This window comes from Camelus dromedarius, chromosome 30, assembly GCF_036321535.1.
Source record: "Camelus dromedarius isolate mCamDro1 chromosome 30, mCamDro1.pat, whole genome shotgun sequence".
NCBI lineage: Eukaryota > Metazoa > Chordata > Mammalia > Artiodactyla > Camelidae > Camelus > Camelus dromedarius.
Genome location: NC_087465.1, coordinates 21,897,375 through 21,909,639, shown reverse-complemented (window position 1 = coordinate 21,909,639; position 12,265 = coordinate 21,897,375). Strand labels below are relative to the sequence as shown.

Genomic DNA, 12,265 nt, shown 5'->3' with positions numbered 1-12,265 from the left:
ACGAATTTAAATATAATTAAATTCTCCAGCTCTATGTCTTTGCTACTGCATATGTCATTCCCCATTTGTGAACCAGCCCTGGCAACCCACGACAAGACAGTCCCCAGATTAGCTCTGGATTGGCCTGGCAATCAGAGAATCATGCCTAATTATGTCTCCTATTACAAATGCTTTGGGTTTAGATTTTTTTAGATGGCCAAATTCAAATTTAGAAGCCTTTTTAAAGAAAAAAACATATAAAGAAGAAATTTTTAACATTTTAAATGTTTTTTACTACCCTTTTTTTTAATTATAATTGATTTACAATGTTATGTTAGTTTCTGTTGTACAGCATAGTGATTCAGTTATACATATGTATATTCTTTTTCATATTCTTTTTCACTATACATTATTATAAGATATTGAATATAGTTCCCTGTTCTATACCATAGGACCTTGGCGTTTATCTATTTTATATATAGTAGCTTATATTTGCTAATCCCACACTCTCAATTTATCTCTCCCCTCACTTTCCCCTTTGGTAACCATAAGCATGTTTTCTATGTCTGTGAGTGTGCTTCTGTTTTGTAAATAAGTTCAATTGTGCCATCTTTTTAGATTCCACATACAAGTGATATCATATGACATTTGCCTTTCTCTGTCTGACTTAACTTCGCTTAGTATGATAATCTCTAGGTCCATGTTTACTGCTGCAAATGGCATTCTTTCACTCTTTCTTATGGCTGAGTAGTATTTCATTATATATATATAAACAACTTCGTTATCCAGTCATCTGTCAATGGACATTTAGGCTGTTTCCATGGCTTGGCTATTGTAAATAGTGCTGCTGTGAATATTGGGGTGCATGTGTCTTTTCAAATTAGAGTTTCCCCCAGATATATGCCCAGGAGTGGAATTGCTGGCTCATATGGTAAGTCCATTTTCAGTTTTTTTAAGGAATCTCCATACTGTTCTCTATAATGGCTGCACTAAATTACATTCTTACCAACAGCGTTACTATCCTCTTTGTAATCCATCGTACTACATGTAAGTTTTTCTCACTTAACACTTCATTCTGCGTGTGGCATCCACTGATTCATCTATTTAATTCATTCATTCAGTGAACATGTATTAAGTTTCTACTATGTCCCAGGCACCATTTTAGCCACTAGGAGTACAACAGTTGAAAACAAATAATTGCACACATGGAGTTTACATTCCAAAAGAGGAGGAAAATGAAAAAAATATATATAACATATGATAATGCTAAGAACAAAATCAAACAGATTAAGGAGGATGAGGGTGGCACTGGGCATAAGAGGTCGTCTCTGATGAAGTGCCGTTGAGCATTTATTCAAACAGAGGGCTACCGGAAGCAAGGGAGTGAGCCAGGCTGACACTGGAGAAGGAAAGCAGGGATGGGCAGAGACAGGATATTACAGGAGGGTGGGCAGCTGGAGCAAAGACAGAGTGATGGAAAGCAAGAGTAGTCAGAGGAAAACAAAAAACGAAGAGAGTGAGTCGGGGGCAAGCTGATGAAGGGCCTTGGAGGTTACTCTGGGTTGTGTTCTGAGATGTAGGAACCACTGAAGGTCTTGAGCAGATGGTGTCTTATTTGAGATCTGTTTGAAAGGGACTATTTTTCCTGCTGTGTGGAGAATAGAAGCAAGTGTGGAAGTCAGGGAGGTTCGAAAAAGGGTAATCAAAAGACAGAAATGAACTTATTTACAAAACAGAGACAGACTTACAGACATAGAAGACAAACTTATGTTGACCAGGGGGAAATGGGGTAGGAAGGGACAAATTAGGAGTTTGAGATTTGCAGATACTCACTACTATATATGAAATAGATAAACAAGTTTATAATGTATAGCACAGGGAACTATATTCAATATCTTGTAGTCACCTGTAATGAAAAGAATATGAAAAGGAACATATGTATGTGTATGTGTGACTGAAACATCGTGCTGCACATACTGACACATTGTAAACTGACTATACTTCAATTCAAAAAAAAAAGAAATTTACAAATCAATAAATAAAGGGAAGGTAACCATCTATCGAAGAGATGGTGGTGACCAGACCCAGAACAGTAGGAGCAGCATTAAGAAGTGGTGAAAACTGGATGTGTTCAAAGGGGGAGCCACGGTTTTTGCTGTGTAATTGTGTGAGGCGAGTGAGACAGAGCGGGAGAAAGGAATTCAGGAAGAAGTCAGGATTTAAGCTGAGGAGCAGGAAGAACCCAGATGCCATTTCCAAAGTAGGAATTTTTAGAGTAAGTGTAGGGTGATGAGGGTAGAAATAGAGTCTGTTAGGGGATGTGTCAGTTTGAGGTGAGAGACTTCAGATGGAATGTCATGTAGGCAGTTTGATAAATAAATCTGCGTTCAGGGGAGAGGTTCAAGCTGGAGCCATATCAGCATATTGATGGATTTTAAGCCAGGAGCTGGATGGGATTCCCCATGATGTAACTCAGCCAGAATGATATGCCTTGAAAACACATCACCGAGACTGTGGTGGGCAGGATGAAGATGCAGAAGCCGGGTGGCAAATCTCAGTGCTGGGTTAACTCAAGACCCCCGTAGGAAACTCGAGTTCTGTCCAGTATCATACCCAGGACTCTTCTCTTGACATATCCTGTTCTAAATGTCCATCAAGATCTTAATGAAAATATAAACCATGTGATTTTCAAATTGGCAGGTGACACAAAGCAAGAAGGAATCATTTAAAACGTGTTAGATTACAAGACTGGAAATTAACTGAATATTTGAGACAATGAGCAAAGCCGAGATTAACTTCCACAAGCATAAAAGTAAAATCTTGAATTTAGTCCTAAAATTAAACACTACAAATATAAAAGAGTAATAGTTTTGTAACTTTTTTTTAATACCTGGGGGTTTTAGTTGACCTCAAACTCCATGTGAGTCAACAGATTTATGTATATTAACCTAAATTTAAAATAATATTAGTTTCCTTGATTAGTTCAACTGCATCTGTATTAACAAATCTTGCAAATAACCAGCTTTAAGAAGGACTTTGACAAATTAGAGTATCTTCCAGGGGGTAAGAGGTAAGGGTTGAGTCTTGGACCAAGAACACAGTAAAAGGATAATTTTAGAAATAAAATTATTCTATAATAATACAAATCAGACTAATGATTGCTTCTGGTGGGGAAATGTGATGAAGATTTTGACTAGGGGGAGGCATGAGGGAACTCTGTAGGGTGATAGAGTTTTTCTTACTAGGGAAGTTCCACAGGCATCTGTCAAAATTGATCTCACTGTCCATTAAAATTTGCATATTTCACTGCATATAAATTATTCTTCCATTTTAAGAAAGAGTAGCTTCAAAAGGAAATGTGTAGATGTTGAGGATGTTTAATTATGGGGAAAAATTAATTCCAGAGAGGCTGAAGTTACATATCCTAATGTCTATTATAGGGACAAGGAATAAGACTGCCTCTATATTGTCCAGCAAAATGACACTCACCTGTAAACCCCGTTTTTGAACTGCAGACACATCTCCTGGAATAAAACATCCTTGGAGAACAAGGCTTTATCCTAACAGTCTTGATGCCCACAGGACACGGCACGGTCTCAGACATAGAATAGCGCTTAGTAAAGTCCTTAGGAAAGAAAGGAGGGAGGGAGGGAGGTGGGAGCGGAGAGGGAAGGGAAGGGAGGGGAAGGGAGGGAGGGGAGGAGACGGAGGAGGCACTGGGGCCAACTCCTGGAGATCAGAGGAAAGCAGTTTCCTCCTTGGAAAGTGGTTCCCAGTCCTAGTGGGAGGGCCACAGTGGACAGCCTGGTGAGGCACCAGCATCATGGACTATGTGCAAACAGTCTTCTGACCTTCTGTCAGGGAGCCTGGGAAAGGGAAACCTACCCTGGTGAACAGGTTCATCTAGATAAATGATTTTCATGCTGCCGCTTGCAATCCATTCAGGAATAGTGAATTCAATTAAATGAGTCACAACCAGCATAGAAACTAGAAGAGAAAAATATCAGTGTGCCTCACACATCAGTAAGGGTAAGTGTTTTGTTACAAAATTTTTGTTACTTATTTTTTAAATACACATATACCTACTTATGCATATACTGGGCACAATGTAAGTGTCTATGTCACTATAAGTTATGGTTAAAAAAGGTATGAAAGCCACAGGCTAAGTTATTTTAACAATATTTTTAAATGTTATGAAACTAGCTTAATTGAGAATAAGTGAGAACAGCTGGCTCTCTTTTAAAGAAAACAAAAGCTTTAAATTATATACTAATGACTTTCATAGAATGATCTCTCATCTGGGTGTTGTCAGTTTTCAGCCTCAGAGTTTTTTCCCTTTGTTTTTACATATATTTTTGAAATCCATTAGCTCAGCAACATCTGATTGAGAAAAAAAAGGTTAAATTGTCCCATCTTGCTAACATTGTACATAAACATAGATTCATTCCTTCCTGACACATCTGTTAAAGAGTAGTTCCTTCTAGAAAGAACCCATTTCCATTTATATCTCTGTTCAGTGAAAAAAATGAGTTATTTTTTACATAAAGCCAAATGAAGTAGAAAATGAACAGGTATGGAATGTTTCTACATTTATTTCTTTTCTAAATCTTACTTAGACAGTCTTAGTAGCTTTTACAAATTTGTTGTTTTCTTAGGGAGGAAATAGGCTGAACAGGGATTTTTATATCCCTACCTCATTGACTCATGTTGCCTCTGAATCAGTCACAGTTCATACCCTCAAGGGGCTGAGGCACAAAGCTCACGTGTGTGTGTGTGTGTGTGTGTGTGCATGCGTGCGTGTGCACGCATGCACCCCAACAACACTCAGGAGACTACAGAAGCCTCATTATCACAAGTGTGGGAAAATATAATGCATTCACAGAACAAGAAGTTCTCTAGACAGTCTTTTCAGCAAATGGTGTTGGGAAAACTGGACAGCAGCATGTAAAGCAATGAAGCTAGGACACTCCCTTATACCATACACAAAAATCAACTCAAAATGGATCAAAGACTTAAACATAAGACAAGATACAGTAAACCTCCTTGAAGAAAATATAGGCAAAACATTATCTGACATACATCTCAAAACTGTTTCCTAGAACAGTCTACTCAAGCAATAGAAACAAAAGCAAGAATAAACAAATGGGAACTAATGAAAATTACAAGCTTCTGCACAGCAAAGGAAACCATAAGTAAAACAAAAAGACAACCTACGGAACGGGAAAAAATTTTTGCAAATGAAACCGTCAAAGGCTTGATCTCCAGAATATATAAGCAGCTCATACGACTCAGTAAGAAAAAAATAAACAACCCAATCCAAAAATGGGCAGAAGACCTAAACAAGCAATTCTCCAATGAAGACATACAAATGATCAACAGGCACATGAAAAAATGCTCAGTATCACTAATTATCAGAGAAATGCAAATCAAAACTACGAGGTATCACCTTACACCAGTCAGAATGGCCATCATTCAAAAATCCACAAATGACAAACACTGGAGAGGCTGTGGAGAAAGGGGAACCCTCCTACACTGCTGGTGGGAATGCAGTTTGGTGCAGCCACTATGGAAAACAGTGTGGAGATTCCTCAAAAGACTAGGAATAGACTTACCATATGACCCAGGAATCCTGCTCCTGGGCATACATCCAGAAGGAACCCTACTTCAGGATGACACCTGCACCCCAATGTTCATAGCAGCACTATTTACAATAGCCAAGACATGGAGACAGCCTAAATGTCCATCAACAGGTGACTGGATAAAGAAGAGGTGGTATATTTATGCAATGGAATACTACTCAGCCATAAAAACTGACAACATAGCACCATTTGCAGCAACATGGATGCTCCTGGAGAATGTCATTCTAAGTGAAGTAAGTCAGAAAGAGAAAGAAAAATACCATATGAAATCACTCATATGTGGAATCTAAAAAAACACAAAAACAAAAACAAACAAAGCATAAATACAAAACAGAAACAGACTCATAGACATAGAATACAAACTTGTGGTTGCCAAGGGGGCGGGTGGTGGGAAGGGATAGACGGGATTTCAAAATTGTAGAATAGATAAACAAGATTATACTCTATAGCACAGGGAAATATACACAAGATCTTATGGTAGCTCACAGAGAAAAAAATGTGACAATGAATATATATATATATATATATATATATATATATATATATATATATGTTCATGTATAACTGAAAAATTGTGCTTTACACTGGAATTTGACACAACATTGTAAAATGATTATAAATCAATAAAAAAGTGAAAAAAAAAAAAGTTCTCTAGAACCAGAGCATGAGGTGACAACCAAAGATGAATTCTAGGTCACCTGAAGCCAGGCTGTGCATCCAATCCTATAGGCCAAGGAGTCTGGAAAGGAGGAAACCCACAGCCCAGATGCCAGGATTACAAAGACAAGAAATGGAATGCATTGAATAGACCAGAATATCCAGGGATAGCAAAGGAGGCTGACTGTCCACTGTTGAAGACTTCCACATCTTGAATTCTCCCTGGAAATGAATCTTCTGTATCTTTAAAAGGCAGGCAGGCAGGAGGAGAGAGAGAAAGAGAGAGATCTCACACCAAGACTGGAGGCTGACAGGCGTGCTTTGTGTCTTTCCCACCCTCAGGATTAGGGTACATCACACATCCTTGAAAATCATTTAACTCACAAATATCTAGTTTAAGATGCCCTAAAGGCTATTTTAGGTTGATATCTTGGGCCTTCAGTCAAAAAATCACACAAGGACTTTTGTCCATTTTGTCCACTTGTGAATGGGTACAGATGCAGGTGCGTTTGTTTGCAACACAGCAGTGGAGAATGATTCTATCCGAAATAACCTTGCTTCGGTTTTTCCAGAGACATAGGTCCGTTGCTTTCATTTTGCATGATATTCAATTTTTAAAACTTAGAAAAGGACAACGTGCTTATATTCCTTTCCTTTGAGCCTTGTAAAATGTGTTTTATATTAGTGGAACAGTGAGTGTCCTAAAGCTTTAGCAAAAGTTATGTAAGTAATGCTGGAGCAGCATAAATTATAATACGGACAATGTCGCATGAAGGTGGCCCGTACTGTCCATGATCTTTCATTCTCAACACTGTCACCATATACCTTGTTATTCCCTTGCATGGCCCCTGTATTAGTCAGGGTACTCCAGAGAAATAGAATCAATAGGATTTGTATATATAGAGAGAGAGAGATTTATTTTAAGGAATTAGCTCCTGCAATCCTGAAGGCTGGCAAGCCTAAAACTTTCAGGACAGACCAGCAGGCTGGAGCCCCTGGGAAGTGTTAGTGTTGCAGCTCCAAAGGGAGCCTGGAGGCAGAATTTCCTCTTCTTCAGGAACTTCAGACTCTTTTTTTTAAGGCCTTCAACTGATTGGATGAGGCCCACCCACATAATAGAGTATACCTCGCTTTACTGAAAGCCTACTGATTAAATGCTAATCTCATCTGAAAATGCCTTCACAGTGACATTGAGGCTTGTATTTGGCCAAATATCTGAGCACCTCTCCCAGTTGACACATGAAGTTAACCATCACAACCCCCAAGCATTGTTAAGCTGCATGGAATATAATTAAGCCAAAGGTAAGCAATCAAGCTCTTGCTAAACCCAAATTTTAAAACTGATACCTGACTCAGTGGGGAGGGTATAGCTCAGTGGTAGAGTGCATGGCTGAGCATGCATGAGGTCCTGGGTTCAATCCACGGTACCTCCATCAAAAAATAAATGAATAAGCCTAATTACCTGCCCCCACCATAAAAAAAAATTGATACCTGACTCTTCTCAAAAATAATAGCTACTATTTATTGAGTTCTGACCATGTGCTATGGTGTATTATCTGCTTTGTTACCCTGTCTCAATTCCCACAGCAAGCCTCTGAGAAAAGTATTACTAACCCCATTTTACAGAAAAAGCAACTACTTACCTGACTGAGGCCAAAGAGCTGGAAGCAGTGAGACAGGGTTTGCACACAGATTTTTTCTGACTCCGCAGTCTACAAATGTAACCACTCAGTGATGCCACCTTTCAGTTCCCCACCAGCCCTGTCTGGATAAGTGATAAGTTCCTAAGAAATTTCCCAAGGGTCAAAAGCAACGTAAGCTCAAGGCCCCCCTTTGGCGATTTTCACAGACTTAGACTTGACGTGTCGGTTGGTTTCACACCCAGAGATCTAAATTCATACACCCTTGGCTACTCTTCTACTAAGACAAGACCTTGAATCTCACGTGGTATCTCCCTCTTAATCAAAACGGGTAGAATTAAAGTCATAGAATTTCACTAAAACTTTGCTTCAATCATTTGTGGTTAATTACTAAGAGTTGCTGCTTCTACGTGGTGTAATCAGAGTTTCTAAGGAGCTTAGAGATGAACAGTCATTTTTTAAAATTTTTTTCACAAAAATGGCTTTCTTTCTTGCTGATTGGATGTTTTTCCAGTCCACGGTCAAGTATTAAGCTAATAAATAGTGGTTCATTTCTATGAGGCCAGGAAACTTCCCCTCCTTTCTGATGACTTATTATTTTGATTTTTTTTAAATATGTTTTATCAAATTAAATGCTAGGAAAATCAGTTTGCCTGTACAGCTTAATGACCAGAAATGGGAGAAAATTTAATACAAGTTCTGTTGCGCCACCTAGTGTCTAGAATTAAAATCGCATCCTTTAGAAACTGAAAAAGAGCCCACGGCTGAACGGGAGGAAAACAAGGGACCCAGAGCCACCAAAGTGAGACACCGGTTGTCAAGGAGAGCACAGTGTGTCCCACTGCTTGCTGCCCTGGTGAAAATGCAGAACCCGTCCCAGACAAGACACCTCACCGGGCCCCGTGAGCCGCTGTGACTATGTGGCGGGTGGCGCCTGGGAGTGCAGTGATGTCAGTGGCGAGCAGGTGCGGAGGGAGTTCTGTTTGTGAGTGACCGAGCCAGGAGTGGGAGGCGAACGGCAGGATTATTTCCACCCGTCACGCACGGCTCCCCCGGGGTGACCACCTTCATCAGGTGTCGCGGTCACATATTTTCTCCCAAGGGCTTGAAATTGGAGCATTTCGGGAGACTTAGTACATTTCATTGTTTTAACTTTATTTTTAACCCTGGTGGTATCAGTAATAAAGCAGTGTTGCTAGACTTTTAAGTATGTTAAACAGTAAGCTTATAGCCCAGATGAACTCCATTCAGCTACATCCCAAGAAGTTACTCTGTCTAAAGCCCTAGTAGGGTACCCGACGTAAACCCTGCTTTCCAGTGCTTCCCAGGAAGATGGGGAAACTCTAAAGAAACATCCTTGAGGTAACATCCTTGGTTGTTGTGTGACTCAAAATATACAAAAGTGCTTAGTAGAAATACCTCGGCCACAGTAAGTTACATTGTTATTATTACCCAGAAATAAAACATTCAATCACAGGGGAGTTTCCACACAGATCAAGTCAGCGTGTGGCCCTGCTTGATCATAGGATGGTGGATTAGATTTCTCCTTAGGGTTCCATCCAACTTGTGATTCCCAGTTTGGCTATGTGATGCTGAAGCTCCTAGAAAAATAGATTATGGTCAGCTCTCAAGGACAGCGTATGGAGATGACTTTACCAGTGTTTGCAGATTTTAAGCTTTGGGTCCAATATCACTTAAAACTCAGTAAGTTATGACATCACAGTTCCTTGCAAATTATTTATGCCATTAGACATTGTTGCTCCCAACAGCTACATTCGGTAGCTATTGACAATGACTGACATGGTCAATAGCATGGGCAGTGGATGCAGGATTCCCTGCCCTGGACATGTCACCCATCCCCTGCTTAGTGGGAACGGAGTTTAAGAAGGGGCACAGCCTGGGCATTTATAATAAACAAGGCTGAGCTGAGAAAAGCCCTGAAGGCTGCTGTTTATATGAGAGTGACTTAAAGTCACAGTGAGTTATTTATTACCAATAATATCTTAAGTTCAGTTTCGAAGAACTTAAGCAGGAATGAGACTAGAAATGAAGACATCCTTCAAGACTGAGAAGGTAGGGATCCAAAGATAAATGTTACCAACTTCACAATTGTGTTCAGAGCTTGCCAGTGTGAAGAGAACTTCCTAGGATCCATCATCTAAAGTATAGGTTATGTTTTAAATAAAAATAGAATTTCTCCCAACTCCATTTCAATCTCCAGAAGCCTTATTCAAATCTGTAACAGAGTTTTGATACAGCACTGAATTTCCCATTGTTGAAAATGGAATAATCTCCAACAACTTCATTCTATATACATCAGCCCATATTTATTTAGTACCTAGCATGCCCCAAGCCCTGGCAAGACCCTGGGTATATGGAGTGGCTCAGAATGTAGATTAAACACACACACGTACACACACACACACACACACACACACACACACTCTGGTGAGTCTCTCTCTGACACCTATTGCATGTGTGACCTTAGGGAAAGACAATAGACTTCCTCAGCCTCCTTTCCCTCATCCAAAATCAAAAAAAGGTTAACAATAAACTATTCAATGCCAAGCACCACAGGGAGGTTGGAAGAATTAAACAGGCACAATTTAATACAAACATTGCGTTAATATAACGTTAACGTTGACACTTACACAAGTACTCTCACTTTATAGAAAAAGGGACATTCATGGAACAATGACCGCGTTCTTTCAGAAATGTCCCTAACTACTTCTAGAAAGGAAATGGAGCTGCATTATGAAGAAAAAAATGCTCGCCCTGGGATGTCATTCTTTTTGATCATACAACAATGGACCAAGGTGTATCTCAAGAAAATAATCATTTTCGGCGCAGGAGGAGATAGTTCTTCTCAAACGCCTCATAAAATTTAACGACTTCCTAATGCAGACTTGATTCCACTAAGCCAGGATGCGGAAGGGAAGGATCTAACCCTAAATCATGGCTGCCCCAAGGCCCCTGGCACCTGGCCATCAGGCACTCATTAGGGGACAGAATCACTTCATTGATGAAGCTTAAATGGTAATTTTTTATTATGCACAGCTGCTATGTTCCATTTACATGAATTAATACATTTTCTACACAAGTGCGCTCGTAAAAATTCATAGTTATAATGGTTCAGATGTTTTTCTCTGAGAAAATCCAAGCTCTAAGCTAACAGCCCTCCATGTGAGTATCTGGGCATTTCTACTGAGGAAAAACACTAATTGCTTGCTAATCTGTCTTAGGGCTTATCCCCTAGTTTGGTCCAACACTTTCCAATAACTGGGTTTCCTTTGTAGTGCTGTCTGCCGGTGAGCTAACCTGAAGGGCGGAAAACAAAAGATAAAATATGCTCCTTCTCAGAAAAGGATTTTGTTCCCAAGAATGATCTTGGGACACATGTCTTACTTTATTTTTGTCAATGTTAACACAGGTTATAGCTGAAGCCTCACCAGTCCTTCTCCACAGTTCCATTGTCCTTTCTCCCACCCCAGAGGTGGTCACTAAGGTGATTTGAAGGGTATCTTTCCAATCCTCATTTTTATAATTTAATTTTTTTATCTGTATAATCATCAATGACATGCAGTATTGTTCTGTGTAGTCTTTTCATAGCTGGAGTCATACTGAATATATTCTATACCTTGCATTTGTTCAGACCAGGTTATTTGCTGAGTTCAATCATATCGAAAGAGAGAGAGAGAGAGAGAGAGAAAGGACTGGCTTCTTTCTTTTAACCGCTCTGTGGTATCGCAGCCAATACTTTTTCAATATTTTTATCCATCTACAAATTGCCATCTTGTTGTTTCCACCTTTGTGCATTTATGGAACTATCATAGGAAAACAAAACTTTAAATCATGAATAATTCCTATGAATACAATTTAAGACAGTTGGGAATTTTCATCAAAGTTCATTCCAGCAGGAATTATTCAAGGAATGGAAACTTAATTTTGGCCTAGAGATTATAATTACAATTGTAAAAATTAATGCCAAAAAAATCAAATTGTGCCAATGAAAATAAATGTAAGTGGGTTTTTTAGATCCTGTTTGTGATCATTTGCAGGGTTATTCTTCTCCATGGATCTGAAGAGTGTTAGCTTCATTGCAGTGATACTCCAGACACGTTTATGCTTAAGAACTCCCAAGTATATATCTAATGAATTGTGTCTACTTTCTTGAGGGTGTGAGGTCCTAAGATCAATCTAAAGGTTTGCTCTTTTTTCTAAGAGAGTTCTGAGTGATCAGAACACAGATTTCTAAAATGAAATTACCCTAAACCAGTGATAGTGTTAAGAGAAATAGGATGCCTGAGCCATATATTTAGAGAATTTCTTACCAAAATAATACTTTCTAGA

At 39.3% G+C, this 12,265-nt stretch overlaps 1 protein-coding gene across 1 annotated transcript in view; it reads left to right on the top strand.

Annotated features, from left to right (window-relative positions):
* The window catches only part of CNGB3 (cyclic nucleotide gated channel subunit beta 3), a 109,666-nt gene that overhangs the window by 72,809 nt on the left and 24,592 nt on the right, over nucleotides 1-12,265 (top strand). The window lies entirely within an intron of this gene.